We start from the raw sequence: 14,961 nt of genomic DNA, 5'->3' as shown, positions 1-14,961 counted from the left end.
GCACACAGTAAATCATTAAAACACTTTTCAGTTGCAAATGTACACCCAGATATCCTTTTTTTTACCTAAAACTTACACATAGAGTAACTACTTAAAGCCAGGGACGCAGTGTTACCATGCGCAGACACCACAGGCGGGTAGACAGATGGAAAAAAACCGAGTACAGTTAATAGCATGACCTGTCCTAAGCCAATGATCTGAAATGCCATTGTTTGTTAGTCTCTTACAGGGCATATTGGTGTTGGGAACATCTCAATTTTAGTTCTTTTGATGTTTCTCTAGGGCTGCTCTATGAGCAAGAGCCCGTGCTGGCATAAGGCTAACTTAACCTCAAACAACATTGATGTTTAACCAATATATAATATTCTTTACAAAGGATGGTATTTTACGATATTGTTTGAATAGGACGGACAATTCTTAACTTATTCCTCAAATGTTATAATTTAAATTACTAAATTAATATCAATAGCTTTAAAATGGGCATTGGAGGAATGAAATTAGGATGCAATGATAAACAGGGAATATTCTTAAGTTCTGTATTAACTCTGGTTGGATTGTAATATGTCTTTTTTGGTTTATTCTTATAAAGTTCCAAAAAATATGTAGGATAACATAATGAATTTCCTCCTATTTCATCAATAATTTTTAATTCATCTTCCAAAAATTCAGGATTACAAATTCTAAGGGCTCTCAGATACATTCTGACAAAAAATGTTGGCACCTTAATTGGTTTAGCATGGTTATTGAGAAACAATGAATATATGACAAATTATTCGTAGGATTCCTATAAACTAAGAAAAATTGTATTATTTCTTGTAATTATGACGTCCAAATATGGAATGCAATTATTTTCTTCATATTCTGTTGTGAATTTTATGGATGGTACAAGATTAATAATTGTATTCAAGAAATCAAAAAGCAGTCGTCTACATATCTAACCCAAAATACTTTAGAGAATAGATCTTAGAATAAGTCAAGGCTCGAAGAATTCCATGTGGATATAACACACAAGAGATGAAAACGGATTTCTCATAGCCATACCAATATTTGTTCATAAAAAATTACCATTAAAAATAAATTTACATTTTTTATCTACAAAGGGATATCAGATTAATACTGACATTAGTGGGTAATTCTAGATTCTGCAAATCCAAATGTGATAAATATAGAAGTCATCTATAGATACTTTAGTAAATAAAGATGTCACATCAAAACCGGTTAATTCATCAGTACTGGATAATTTTAATATAAGAAAGTCTAAAACAAAAATCAAACGAGTTTAGTAAATGGGAGTTTGTAATAGTGCCAAGAAACCGGATATAGTAATTTAACTAAATATTTAGAAAGTTTATTACTAATAAAACCTGTTGAAAAGATAACGGGCCAAATCAAAATCTCTTTTACTGGTTTTGTTAATCTGTACATGTAAGATAGGGTACTGGGTTACAAGAAGTGTGTGGATCATAAAAATTCCAAGGAAATTGATCTTCGGTCATGTTCTTGGGAGGAAGTTAATTAGGTCGGGACTAAAAGTGAACAGCTTTCACGTCAGTGTTAAAGAAGTGGTGGTGTAGGTCAGAACTAAAAGTATAGAAGTTTTGTTGTCTAATCTAATGGTATATATTTCCTTATGTCATTATCATAGTATTAATGCCACTTATTCTTTCTCTTGACATCTTATATTCTCTAGTCACAGCTACTTATCATGTATATAATGTTTTATTTTAAATATTTTTTTAACACGGAAGGCCAGCAGTATATATATATATATATATATATATATATATATGATATATATATATATATATAATATATATATATATATATATATATATAATATATTGGATTAGTCTATGCCCAACAAATTATGCTGCTAAAACATTACAGATGACTATAGGGTTAAGTGCTGCAACTGAAGGACCTTTATTTTTAAAGGTCTACGATATTGAGACTGCCAGTGAATATCGCTGTATCTGCCAAATTATAAAAACTACTAAGAACAAGCATTTCATTGCATCTTGTATCAAATGCTGATGTTCTGAATAATGGAATAAGTCACAGGGAGATGCTTACATATCATGAAGATCTTTCGTGCTTCGACCGACGCTGGCGACTTCAAGGTCTTTTCAGAAAAATGTGTCTCGAGGATGTTGGACAGAAAGACATCAAGAGAGATCGCCTGGCGTTGTTTTCACATGACACCGATGGTCAAGACAGTAAAGCGATCTCCGCACAAGTGATCGAAGGAGGTAACTAATCAGGATGAAAGTTGTAAACATGAAACTTGGAAATGTCATTAGCGCCCCTTGCACTTGTGGAGGATTGCGTGTAATTCTTGAATCCTTGTGAAACCCGTCTCAGGTTCTTCTATGTTACGAGGAATTGGCAGCATCATGACTAGAGAGGTTTTGTACTATCTCTGAAGCACGACACTCTAAAAGCCAAGCATCTTCATTATTATAGAAATTGGTATAATTTTCGAGTCAGTAAAATTAAATTACATGTAAATATAAAGATAAAATTAATTTATTTATCCTTTGGGAAAGATTCCTTCAGAATAAATTCAATGTAGAGAATTGTTGTTTTTACTGAGAATTGTTTTTGTTATTACTGTGACAATGGCAGAAGGATGGTTTAAAAAATGCGATTACATAGATAAAGGGGCCATTCAAGAATTTTGTGACGAATAATCAGACCTCGGAAAACCAGAGAGAAAAGCAGAAACGAATATCGATAAAAACTCTGAGATTTCATAGCAGATGATATTAAAAGACCGAACTGAATAACTGATTCTTTTTCTTACTTATGAGAACCTTCATTCCTTCCCTCACGCCACGCGACCACGTGGGTGAATTCATAGCAGAAGGCCAAGTGTCTTCCCGTAGCTGGGTAAACTAATGTCACAATTTAAAGCCCGCCGAGAAGTGCTATAAATTAGGTAGCTCTACCATGAGCATCACTAATTTTCCAATATCACAGTTTTTATCTCTCAGATGAAATATTCCACCTCTATATCTGGCATCAAGGCCGCTTGCATGTACACATATTTACAGTCCTGGGAAAACTCAAGTTCGCCTTATTCCTTTAGTTCTCTGGGTCACCTTTCCAACCGATCACCAATTCAGGCATCTTGTTCAAACTGCCATGGCTGTCACTTCCCATTATGCTTAGTCATCAAACGAGTTGATTAGTCCGAACTGTTTAAGTAAGGCATTATTCACCTGTGTCTTCAGGTCCCTTAGTTTCATCTTAGTTCTACCCCTAAATAACAGAAAACATTAGAGCTGAGAAGATGGGTCTCCTTGCCTTATGCACCCGCACACGAGGGTATGGACTGTTGAAAGAACTTGAAGTCTAACTGCATCTGTCTGGACGAAGCCCCTCACCTTTGTGATGTGGGCATACGTTAAAGTGGAGTTGGGTCGGAGAAGGATGGTCCAAAGCAGCCAGTCCTCTCCTTAGTGGGGTCATGATATTAGCAGTACGTTCTTCGGTGACACTACACTCGATGTGCGCCTAATCAACATGGACCACGTTAGCTCGATGTTTAAAGACCAGGTCAGTATTTACACACCCCTTGGAATGGGACAATACATCACACCTGCTACCCAGCTGCTTATCAGTATCACTCGTGCCATATTGGTTGCGCTACTGCCTGACCTAAGCACACCAGGTACTTCCCCACCTCGACCTGACATGAATAAGCTGGACAGGAATGGTAACAACCCGCTTAGACTGACACGTACTGACATTTCCATCCAAGGTATCTTTTCCTAGTTGGCACCTACGTGATATCACTCAGAACAAGTGTTTGAAATTTCAAACCATTAACCTCAAAATATCTTGTTGTTAGAAATAAACAAATGATACATACGAAGTTGCATATTTTAAAGAAAAATCATGCATAAAAACGTATACAAAATAGAATATATATGTAGTTATAATTCATATCCTCGGAACTTATTTACATCCCCCCCAAAAAAAAAAAAAAAAAAAAAAAAAAAAAAAAAAAAAAAAAAAAAAAAAAGTCTTCAGTGCTTATTTTGTTCTTCGTTAAAATTATTCTCACACAATAAACCTCATTTACCTAGGTTTTGGGGACCAAGTTCCCTGACATAAAAGATAAAACATTTTTTGGGGACAGGGGACTATGGGACTTCTTTCATTAAGAATGTTTATCGCTGAAGCTCAGTGGATGTTTTATTTTGTTTGTTTACCTTTAAACGGGCCCCTGATAATATGGAACGAATTTATGTTTTATTGGCTGCAAATTTTTAAAACATAATATAGCACTTGTGAAGATTTTCACAGGTTTTGTTCTAAACCTAAGTTCGTCCGCGTTCTGATATTTTACACTAACTTTCTTTATGGCGTCCTGTGTTGTCAACACTGCCCTTTTAGGCTCATGTTGCATAGATGCACTCTGCAATGTTCTATCTAATACTTTGTTAGTCTCTCTGAGTTCGCTATTTAAGAATAGGACGTGGCCTTAAATGATGCATAATATACAGCCGATTCACCCACTGGTTCACATTCCTCTTAATTAAATATCAAAGGAAATTCATGACCTCTATAGATGGAAAAAGAAGTTTTTGTTAGGTTCAACATGACCTCTAATGTTATAAGATTCCTCAAGACCTTTGTGCTGACAGTCGATAGGCCATGGCAGGGAAATGTTTAAATCTCTCTTCCTTGGTCTGTTAGTATCACTCGTGGATGTGTGGACTTAGTTATGAATGAATGCAAAGCTTCAGCCTGGTATGAGTATAACACGCGGACTCATCCACAAATTTTAGGGATGCGGTTGCTAGCCCCATGCCGATGCGTCACATAGAGGACGTTTTGTGTTAATGTCGCCTGACAGTCGTTACTGGTCACCCCTCCAGCCATTAGCAGAGTAAGAGTGGATGGGGAATAATTTTTGGTGTATAAAATTATGAATGAATTAGGAAGGGTAATAAAATGCCTCCCGTTGGTAGCAGGTATAAAGCCAATTAAGTTTTATTTACTCAGGTATAAAGCCAATCAAGTATAAAGCCAATCGAGCAGCTGTCAAGCTAATCATGTTTTATTAGCACATGGATAAAGAAATGTCATAAATTGTCTCTGAAACACCATGACAACACAATGTAGACCCCTTAATTGCTGTTATAGGGCATTTGGTCTGTATATATTCTTCTACAATTGTTATATTCTTTTTATAAACAAAATGTTTCGTTAGATAAGCAAACATACATACGAAGGATGTTGTAACAATTATGAATGAGAGAATTTATATGCAAAGTATGTTTGGATTATATGCATACAGTTTCACCAGTTAATTATTACTCACATTTTACATAGTTCAATAAGCTGTTTAATTTAAGTTTGTGGGAATGTTATTGAAGGAAGGCCATTTAAATATTAGATAGATTCGTAAATTGTAACTGTGCAATAGTCAAAACTGTAACACCACTGCATAACAGGTGACAAATTAAAGAAAATGGGAAGGAGAATATACTCTAGTTTCAGGGAAAACTATGGTATCTCTATGATAGGTATTCATATCATTATAATAATAATAATAATAATAATAATAATAATAATAATAATAATAATAATAATAATAATAATAATAATAATAATAATTTCTACACCTTTCAGTTCTTCATTAAGGAAATGTAATAGATATTCCTGAAATAATAATAATAATAATAATAATAATAATAATATAATAATAATAATAATTTTCTACACCTTACAGTTCTTCATTAAGGAAGTGTAATAGATATTCCTGAAATAATAATAATAATAATAATAATAATAATAATAATAATAATAATAATAATAATAATAATAATAACTAATAATAATAATAATAATGATAATAATAATAATAATAATTACGAGCGAAGCGAAGTCTTACTGGAAACGGGGTTATTTTTGGCAGCTCGGCCCTAACGAAATTCAAATGCTAATATCTCCAAAAGTATTGAAGATGAAAGAAACTTTCTTTTGGCAGACAAAACCTTATATGTTTAAATTTAATTCCATATAAGAATTATTTTTAAAATATTATAAATTCACATTTAAATGATATTTTAATAATTGCATTAATCCCTAAAGCAAATCAAATGTTAGTATCTCCAAAAGTATTGAAGATAAAAGACAAATTCTTTCGTCAGATAAAATCGTAAATCTTTAAGTTTAATTCCATATAAGATTTATTTTGAAATATCATAAATTCACATTAAAATAATGTTTTAATTATTGTATTTCTGCCCAGCTATTCAAATGCTAGTATCTCCAAAGGTAAAAGTAAAAGTATTCAAGATACAAGAAAAATCCTTTCGGCAGTTAAAACCTTATAGCTTAAAATTTCATCCCATATACGATTTATTTTCAAGACATCATAAATTCACATTTGAATAAAATAACCCTTGAAGGTTTAACTTGAAAATTCGCGAGTTATTGCTTTAGTATGCCCTGCTGGTAATAATAATAATAATAATAATCAATAATAATAATAATAATAATAATAATAATAATAAGAATAATAATAATAATAATAATAATAATAATAATGATAATAAAAAACTTCAGCCCTACACCCACGAATAGCAGAACAACTCCAGCATGTATCTCAAATCACCATGCACCCAAATGGGATGACCACAGGAAGAACATACTTAGTACAAAAAGACAAGAGTAAGGGAAAATATAGCCAGTAACTACAGCCTATCACCTGCCTACCAATAATGTGGAAGTTACTAACAAAAGGTATCATCAGTGAAAGGCTATACAACTACCTAGAGGAGAAACACACCATCCCCCACCAACAGAAAGGCTGCAGAAGGAAGTGTAGGGGCACAAAAGACCAGCTCCTGATACACAAAATGTTAATGAAGAACAGTAGGAGAAGGAAAACTAACCTAAGCAGGTGGCATGGATAGACTATAAGAAAGCCTTCGACTGATACCACACACATGGCCAATAGAATGCCTGAAAATATATGGGGCAGAGGAAAACACCATCAGCTTCCTCAACAAAAATACATGCGCAACTGGAATACAATACTTACAAGCTCTGGAATAAGACTAGCAGAGGTAATATCAGGAGAGGGATCTTCCAGGGCGACTCACTGTCCCCACTACTCTTCGTAGTAGCCATGATTCCCATGACAAAAGTACTACAGAAGATGGATGCCGGGTACCAACTCAAGAAAAGAGGCAAACAGAATCAACCATCTGATGTTCATGGACGACATCAAGCTGTATGGTAAGAGTATCAAGGAAATAGATACCCTAATCCAGACTGTAAGGATTGTATCTGGAATAGAAAAATGCGCCTTAGTCAACATACAAAAAGGCAAAGTAACGAGAACTGAAGGGATAAAGCTACCAGATGGGAGCAACATCAAACACATAGATGAGACAGGATACAAATACCTGGGAATAATGGAAGGAGGGGATATAAAGCACCAAGAGATGAAGGACACGATCAGGAAAGAATATATGCAGAGACTCAAGGCGATACTCAAGTCAAAACTCAACGCCGGAAATATTGATTAAAAGCCTATAAACACATGGGTCAGTGTCCAGTAATCAGATAACGCGCAGGAATAGTGGAATTGGACGAAGGCAGAACTCCGCAGCATAGATAATAAAACCAGGAAACATATGACAATACACAAAGCACTACACCCAAGAGCAAATACGGACAGACTATACATAACACGAAAGGAAGGAGGGAGAGGACTACTAAGTATAGAGGACTGCGTCAACATCGAGAACAGAGCACTGGGGCAATATCTGAAAACCAGTGAAGACGAGTGGCTAAAGAGTGCATGGAAGAAGGACTAATAAAAGTAGACGAAGACCCAGAAAATTATAGCAGGACCAGAGAATGACAAACAGACAGAGGACTGGTACAACAAACCAATGCACGGACAATACATGAGACAGACTAAAGAACTAGCCAGCGATGACACATGGCAATGGCTACAGAGGGGAGAGCTAAAGAAGAAGCTGAAGGAATGATAACAGCGGGCACAAGATCAGGCCCTAAGAACCAGATATGTTCAAAGAACGATAGACGGAAATAACATCTCTCCCATATGTAGAAGTGCAATACGAAAAAATGAAACCATAGACCATAGCAAGCGAATGCCCGGCACTTGCACAGAACCAGTACAAAAAGAGGCATGATTCAGTGGCAAAAGCCCTCCACTGGAGCCTGTGCAAGAAACATCAGCTGCCTTGCAGTAATAAGTGGTACGAAAAACACCAACCTGAGGGAGTGATAGAAAAACGATCAGGCAAAGATCCTCTGGGACTATGGTATAAGAACGGATAGGGTGATACTGCAAACAGACCAGAAGTGACGTTGATTGACAAAATCAAGAAGAAAGTATCACTCATTGATGTCGCAATACCATGGGACACCAGAGTTGAAGAGAAAGAGAGGGAAAAAATGGATAAGTATCAAGATCTGAAAATAGAAATAAGAAGGATATGGGATATGCCAGTGGAAATCGTACCATAATCATAGGAGCACTAGGCACGATCCAAGATCCCTGAAAAGGAATCTAGCAAAAACTAGAGGCTGAAGTAGCTCCAGGACTCATGCAGAAGAGTGTGATCCTAGAAACGGCACACAGTAAGAAAAGTGATGGACTCCTAAGGAGGCAGGAGCAACCCGGAATCCCACTCTATAAATACCACCCAGTCGAATTGGAGGACTATGATAGAGCCAAAAAAAAAAAAAAAAAAAAAAAATAATAGAAATAATAATAATAATGATAGTAATAATAATAAATTTCTACATCCTTCAGTATCCTTCAACTCATCATTGAGGAAGTGTGATAGCTATTCCTACAACAACAACAACAACAACAACAACAACAAAAATAATAATAATAATAATAATAATAATAATAATAATAATAATAATAATAATAATAATAATAATAATAATAATAATAATAAAAATAATAATAATAATAATAATAATATAATAATAATAATGATAATAATAATAATAATGATAATGATAGTTTTCTACATTTTCAGTTCTTCATGAAGGAGGATTCAATGTGCCAATGAGAAAAACGTGACAGTAAAACGAATTCATGGCAATGTAGCTTCTTTTCCTTTGACTCATTTCCTGTTGTTTCGCCGCCGTTGTTGGTGCTGTTGTTCGTTCGTGTCTCTTCTTATTAGTTAAGCAGCAGCACAATCAAATGGTGTAGCGGGGAGTCCTGAAATGAGAAAACGGTACAAATGGTATCACATGAATAAGTAAACACCAAATGATATTACTTTTCATCTACTTTCATTCCCTCTGTGTCTTTCTGCTTGTTCGTTTGTGTTTGTGTGTGTGTTGAGTTATTTGCATATAGGTACACAACACATACACATTCACACTTTCACATCAGCACACACACATATATATAAATGTAGGTGATTATTATCGATCCAGAGCTGTAATCTAACTACTTGATTAATTCCTTTGTTTATACTTCCATTGAAATCCATTAAAATCCATTAAAATTAAGAAATGCATTTTGTCCAATGATTTATTTAATTTTCAGTGTAATTGCAACAAAACATCTTTGGAATGAAATATAAAATTTAGGCCAAAGGCCAAGCTCTTGGACCTATGAGATCATTCAGAGCTGAAAGGGAAACTAAGTGTGAAAAGTTTTAGCGGGTTAACAAGAGGAAAACATCGCAGTTGTACTACAATTCACTTGTTAGGAGAGGATGGAAATTAAGGTAGGAGAAAGAATGTGAACGAAGGTACAGTAAAAGGACTGAAAGGGGTTGCAGTTAGGGGCCAATGGAATGCTGCAAAGAAACTTAAGTAATATCCCTACTGGGTACTGCGCCGTTTGGACTGATTGCACTGCCCTTCCTGACGGGTTGTTGAAGAAGTTGGGCAGGAAAGTGGGTGCAGACCAAAGCGATTGCTTGCTTGGGGAAGAAAGGCAGAGTGCAATGATCGTGGAGGAAAAGTGACTCTTGTTTTTGAACAGGCTAATGTATGTACTTACTCCCTTTGTAGCAGCATCTACAATTGCGGTCAGGACAGCACAGGCTGCTCGTAGATAGGTATCCTGTAGGACACCTCCTTTGGTTCCACTCACAGAATCCTGTATTCGCGGCGCAAATTTTACTATCACCACAAGGGACACAACAAGTACAACCGAAGCCTCTGCAGAATTCACTTGTACTGGGGTAATATCCGGTTTTGCATTTTCCGTCGGGAGAACAATATCCTCTGCCATTGGCGCAGGTTTTTTCATCGCATTTGTTCATACAACACCTGTTTACAAAAGGAAAACAATAGAAAAATAATATGATCTAAAGTCATGGAAGATTATTTTCGATACTCGACTGCATTCATACGAAAACTTGAGTGAGTGAGTGGAGATCTTTATAAATGTCAACGCAAGATCCGGAATCAAGGTATCATTTAGGCAATGGAAGTGATTCACTTTTATAGTTAGCATACAGAAAAAGAGCAACAAGGATACGAGAGCAAACTAAAGTAGAGGATATTCTAACAACAAATAAGAAAAAGAAATGGGCGTGGGCAGGACATATAATGAAAATGTCAGATAAAACATGTAAGGAAAGAATGAACATAGAGATTGCAAACGAAGCATTGGAAGGAAGAGAAGATGATGTAATTGACGAACTAAGATAATTTGCGGGTACAGAATGGCATAGAAAAGAACCATTAACAGAAGGGAGTGGAAGGGGCATGTCTGAGGCCTTTGTCCTGCAGTGTACTAGCAAAGGCCGATGATGATGATGAGATGATGAATATATATATATATATATATAATATATATATATATATATATATATATATATATATATATATATATATATATTTATTTTTTATATATATATATATATATATATATATATATATATATATATATATAGATATATACTATATATATATATATACATATATAAACTCACTTGCAGCATCCACTATGACAAGGGATCCACCCAGCTGGTATTCGGTGGGGTTTACACGTTTTGGAGCAAACGTCCTCCTGACATTTTACATTGGCTATTGGTTGTTCACTTCCGTACAGGCTGCCAGCAACGAGAACAGTAGTTGTTGTCAGTTTACATTTAATGGTATAATTGGTATGAAAATAACTTCAGATGCAAACTTTATAATATATGGCTTCAGATACCTATTTTATACATTTACATGAGTGCTTGGATACTCACACCACCCCACAAAAAAAAAAAAAAAAAAAAAAAAAAAAAAAAAAAAAAAAATTCTTGAGTACCCAGAGTCAAATGAGTTGAATTGCATACAACTAGACACCCCCCCCCACAAAAAAAAAAAAAACAATATGGATGATCAGGCCCACACAGAAATGGCTTGGATGGCCAACCATACAAAAAAGCTTGGATACTCATAATCATACACACACACAAACACACACACACACTCACGCGCGCGCGAACAAAAGGACATGAATACCCACAACTATATAAAAAAAAGGATTGAATACGCACATCCACAGCAAGTGCAGAACCAGGAAGAAGTGCAAACGTCGGCGGTATAATCACACTGTCCCGTCAGCCATTTGAACATGCATTGGCCGTTGTGGGCAGCAGCACACTGTCTTCACGGAAAAAAAAAAAAAAAAATAGTTGTTTAATTATTTTTGAACTGTAATGATGCTCAAGTTTTTCTTAGAAAATCATATTGATGTAGATACATTTAAAAAAGAAATTATATTGATATATATAGGGTAGAATACAAGAGCTGGATAATTTCTACAAGTTTCATCTTTTCAGAGTTATTGTAACTTCTCTCAGCTGTAAAATAAACTAGAATAAAGATTTACGGAGTTTGAAAGATTTATACATTTAACCTCTGACCCTGAATACGTTGTCATATTAATGGCAACAGGTTGGGCGTCATTGATGACACCTGTATCCTGCATTCGTGCATAAAAAATCCATTAATGTAAGTCACATGATAAATCACATAATGGATTTAACTAGAAATAGCAGAAATGACCTCGTTCTCTGATCAGCCAACAGAAAATTCTTTGTAATTTCCATGCACAATCTACATATGTTGACAAATGAATGTTTTAGTTCCATTCGTATGCATATTAGCCTAGGGTGTCCAAGGAAATAAAATAACGTATAAAATTTGTTAAAATTGTATATTATTATTATTATTATTATTATTATTATTATTATTATTATTATTGTGTATGCTGGAAACAGACCTTCTTTCAAACATGTTTGATTAAAGATAATGAAAGAATTTTGTATAGAATAAATTCTGTTAATTCTGCCATTATTTTTAATATGTTATTATTATTATTATTATTATTATTAGTTAATTATTCTTATTATTATTATTATTATTATTATTATTATTATTATTCAAGCTTCCAAACAATAGGTGTTCATTTCAAAGAAGTAACAGCAAGTATCATTATTATTATTACTATAGATGTCTCATGACTAATGAAGCACAGGCCAGCTTGAAGAGCAGTGAAGAAAATATAGAACTTAATTAATCTTACTTAGTCATTTCCTGACAACAACACTTGGTAGCTTGGCCAGAGAATCGGTCACATTTGGTGTCTCACCAGCGTAGCAGACGTCGCCGGGAAGCACCTGAAAGGCAAACAATAAAAACAGTAGGAAAAATAAAAATAGTAATCATAAGAAGAGAACAGACATTCGAAATCTATGAGAAACAGTAATGAGCCATTGCTACAAAGAAATGAAAACATAATTGCAAAGTAAAATATGATGGAGATTGAGTTAATAAAAATGTATGAGAGAGCAATGAATAATGCTACTTAAAAGAGAATATGTTTTCAATCTGATGACTTATGTTTTTTGGCAACGATTTTTCACAAATATTAAGCTACAAATGTCGTTTTAATATCCAGTTCACTCTGCCTTTGGAGTAACTTTCGCTGAAAGGAATTATAAATGATAAACGATTCGTCACCAGGGAGATTCGAACTCCTGACTGGTGGGGAATGAACTGCATATATTAAACGGTTGTTTTAACTTGGTATTTGTGAGATATATATATATATATATATATATATATATATATATATATATATATATATATATAGATATATATATATATATATATGATGACTCCTGTATTCCAGTAGGATCTTGCAACATTTATAAAGAAGCGTTAGTGAATAGCTGACATTGCCTTGACGTTGCTCTGACGACGTTTTGTATCACATCTTCGTTTGTATACACCTAGATCATCAGATTAAAAAGGTAACCCCAACCGATGCCCCATTGGCAAAATACATGTTGTCGTTCGTTCTCATGATAGTCTGTGCCTACTTCACAGTCCTAGATCCGTATACTCGTGTTTGTGTAACATTATACAATGTATCGCTCGACTAATATTCTTGTAACAGAATTGTATATCAGACTTCTATCACACCTCTCCGCTTGAAGAGCTATCCAAATCTTCCTGTAGAGATCATTGTGATGTAAACTTGTTAAATATAACTTGTTATTTCACTATGTGTTTGACCGTCTTCAAACCTACATACAAGAAATAATGATTGATGGGGACCTAGAAGAAATATCAGCACTTTGACGAATATGTGATGTATTACCAACCAATACTTGCGAATATCATTGCAGGTAAGAAAATAACCAACGGGGCGCCTTATTAGTCAAACAATTGCAAGGCGACACCCTTATATATGTAACAGGACGTCCTTTAAATTGGATGGTATCTATCAGAGACATTTATTCATGAAAAGTGAGAAGCTTGCAAGGATTATACAATAGACAGATTAACTGCCCTCATCGTCTTGTTTCCGTAGAATGCCCAGATAAGTGGGCCAGCTGTATTTACATGCGTATTGGGGAGGAATGAAAGTCCTGTTGGTCTAGTTCTTTCTCCAATCCTTTGATTATTATCTTCCTACTCCTGTGTAGCCACCGCCAACTTGGATTGACACACAATTCAAGATGGCGGTGTGGTAGCTCCTACCCCGTGGCCTTGGCCTTTATCAGTCAGCGGCTTCTTCCAGGTGTGCGTTGCCCATGTGGTCTCTCGTGTTTTAGCGTGTACTCATTTGTGATTATAATTTTTCTGGATAGGCTGTCCTGAAATGCGCTTCCAGGATTGCCTACCATTACATTATTCGCACATGTTTTGAAAGCATTTTCTACAATTAGTCTGCCGTTTTATTTGTGTTCTTGTATAAAATATTCATATTTTCCCATGATATTCAGCGATATTTTTACAAGCAGTGCTTGGCAACCGACATTAGGCCTACAATCAGTCTTCGGCAATTGCCAAGCACTACTGGGAAAAAGATCGCAGAACAGTCAGGGAGAATATGAACTTTCAATACAAGAACACGAATGAAACATGTGCGAATAATACTGGAAGCAGATTTGAGGACAGCCTATGTAGTAAAATTAATATACGCAGCCATAGAAAAGAGGACATGTAAACACGAGAGACCAACGAGTATGGACAACGCACTCCGGGAAGAAGCCACAGGCAGAGCAAAGGCTAAGGTTATGGGGGCGGGCTACGGCTACACAGGAGTAGGAGGATAATCAATGGATTGAAGAAAGAAACTGGCCCAACAAGGACTTTCATCTCTCCCCAATATGCATGTAAATACAGTGAGACCCGTATCAGGGCATTCTACGGATACCAGACGATGAGAACTGTTAGTCCTAGGAAGCCTGTAATCTTTCCTGAATAAATATCTCTTCTAGATAGCAACCAGTTTAAATGAGGTCCTCTTATTAATTTTATTAATTCATAGAACACCTGTGTTAACAATGTTCTATATATATATATATATCTATATATATATATATATATATATATATATATATATATATATATATATATATATATATATATAAGGGTCATGCCATGGCGTAAAATGAAAATACGAGAACTGGCCGA

At 35.0% G+C, this 14,961-nt stretch overlaps 2 protein-coding genes and 1 long non-coding RNA gene across 3 annotated transcripts in view; all 3 read right to left on the bottom strand.

Moving 5' to 3' along the window:
* LOC135224448 (scavenger receptor class F member 1-like) overlaps positions 1-14,961 on the bottom strand; it is a 315,394-nt gene that overhangs the window by 26,314 nt on the left and 274,119 nt on the right. The window lies entirely within an intron of this gene.
* Positions 1-14,961, bottom strand: part of LOC135224768 (uncharacterized) — a 110,883-nt gene that overhangs the window by 93,806 nt on the left and 2,116 nt on the right. The gene's annotated exons all lie outside the window — the stretch shown is intronic.
* Positions 9,065-11,008, bottom strand: LOC135224978 (uncharacterized). The gene is made up of 3 exons (XR_010316853.1): positions 10,974-11,008; positions 10,034-10,305; positions 9,065-9,238 (listed from the first exon to the last, which is right to left on the bottom strand). It is a non-coding gene; the product is annotated as an uncharacterized LOC135224978 (long non-coding RNA).

This window comes from Macrobrachium nipponense, chromosome 12 (assembly GCF_015104395.2).
Source record: "Macrobrachium nipponense isolate FS-2020 chromosome 12, ASM1510439v2, whole genome shotgun sequence".
NCBI lineage: Eukaryota > Metazoa > Arthropoda > Malacostraca > Decapoda > Palaemonidae > Macrobrachium > Macrobrachium nipponense.
The sequence above is the reverse complement of the archived record's forward strand: the minus strand, read 5'-3'. Positions and strand labels throughout refer to the sequence as shown.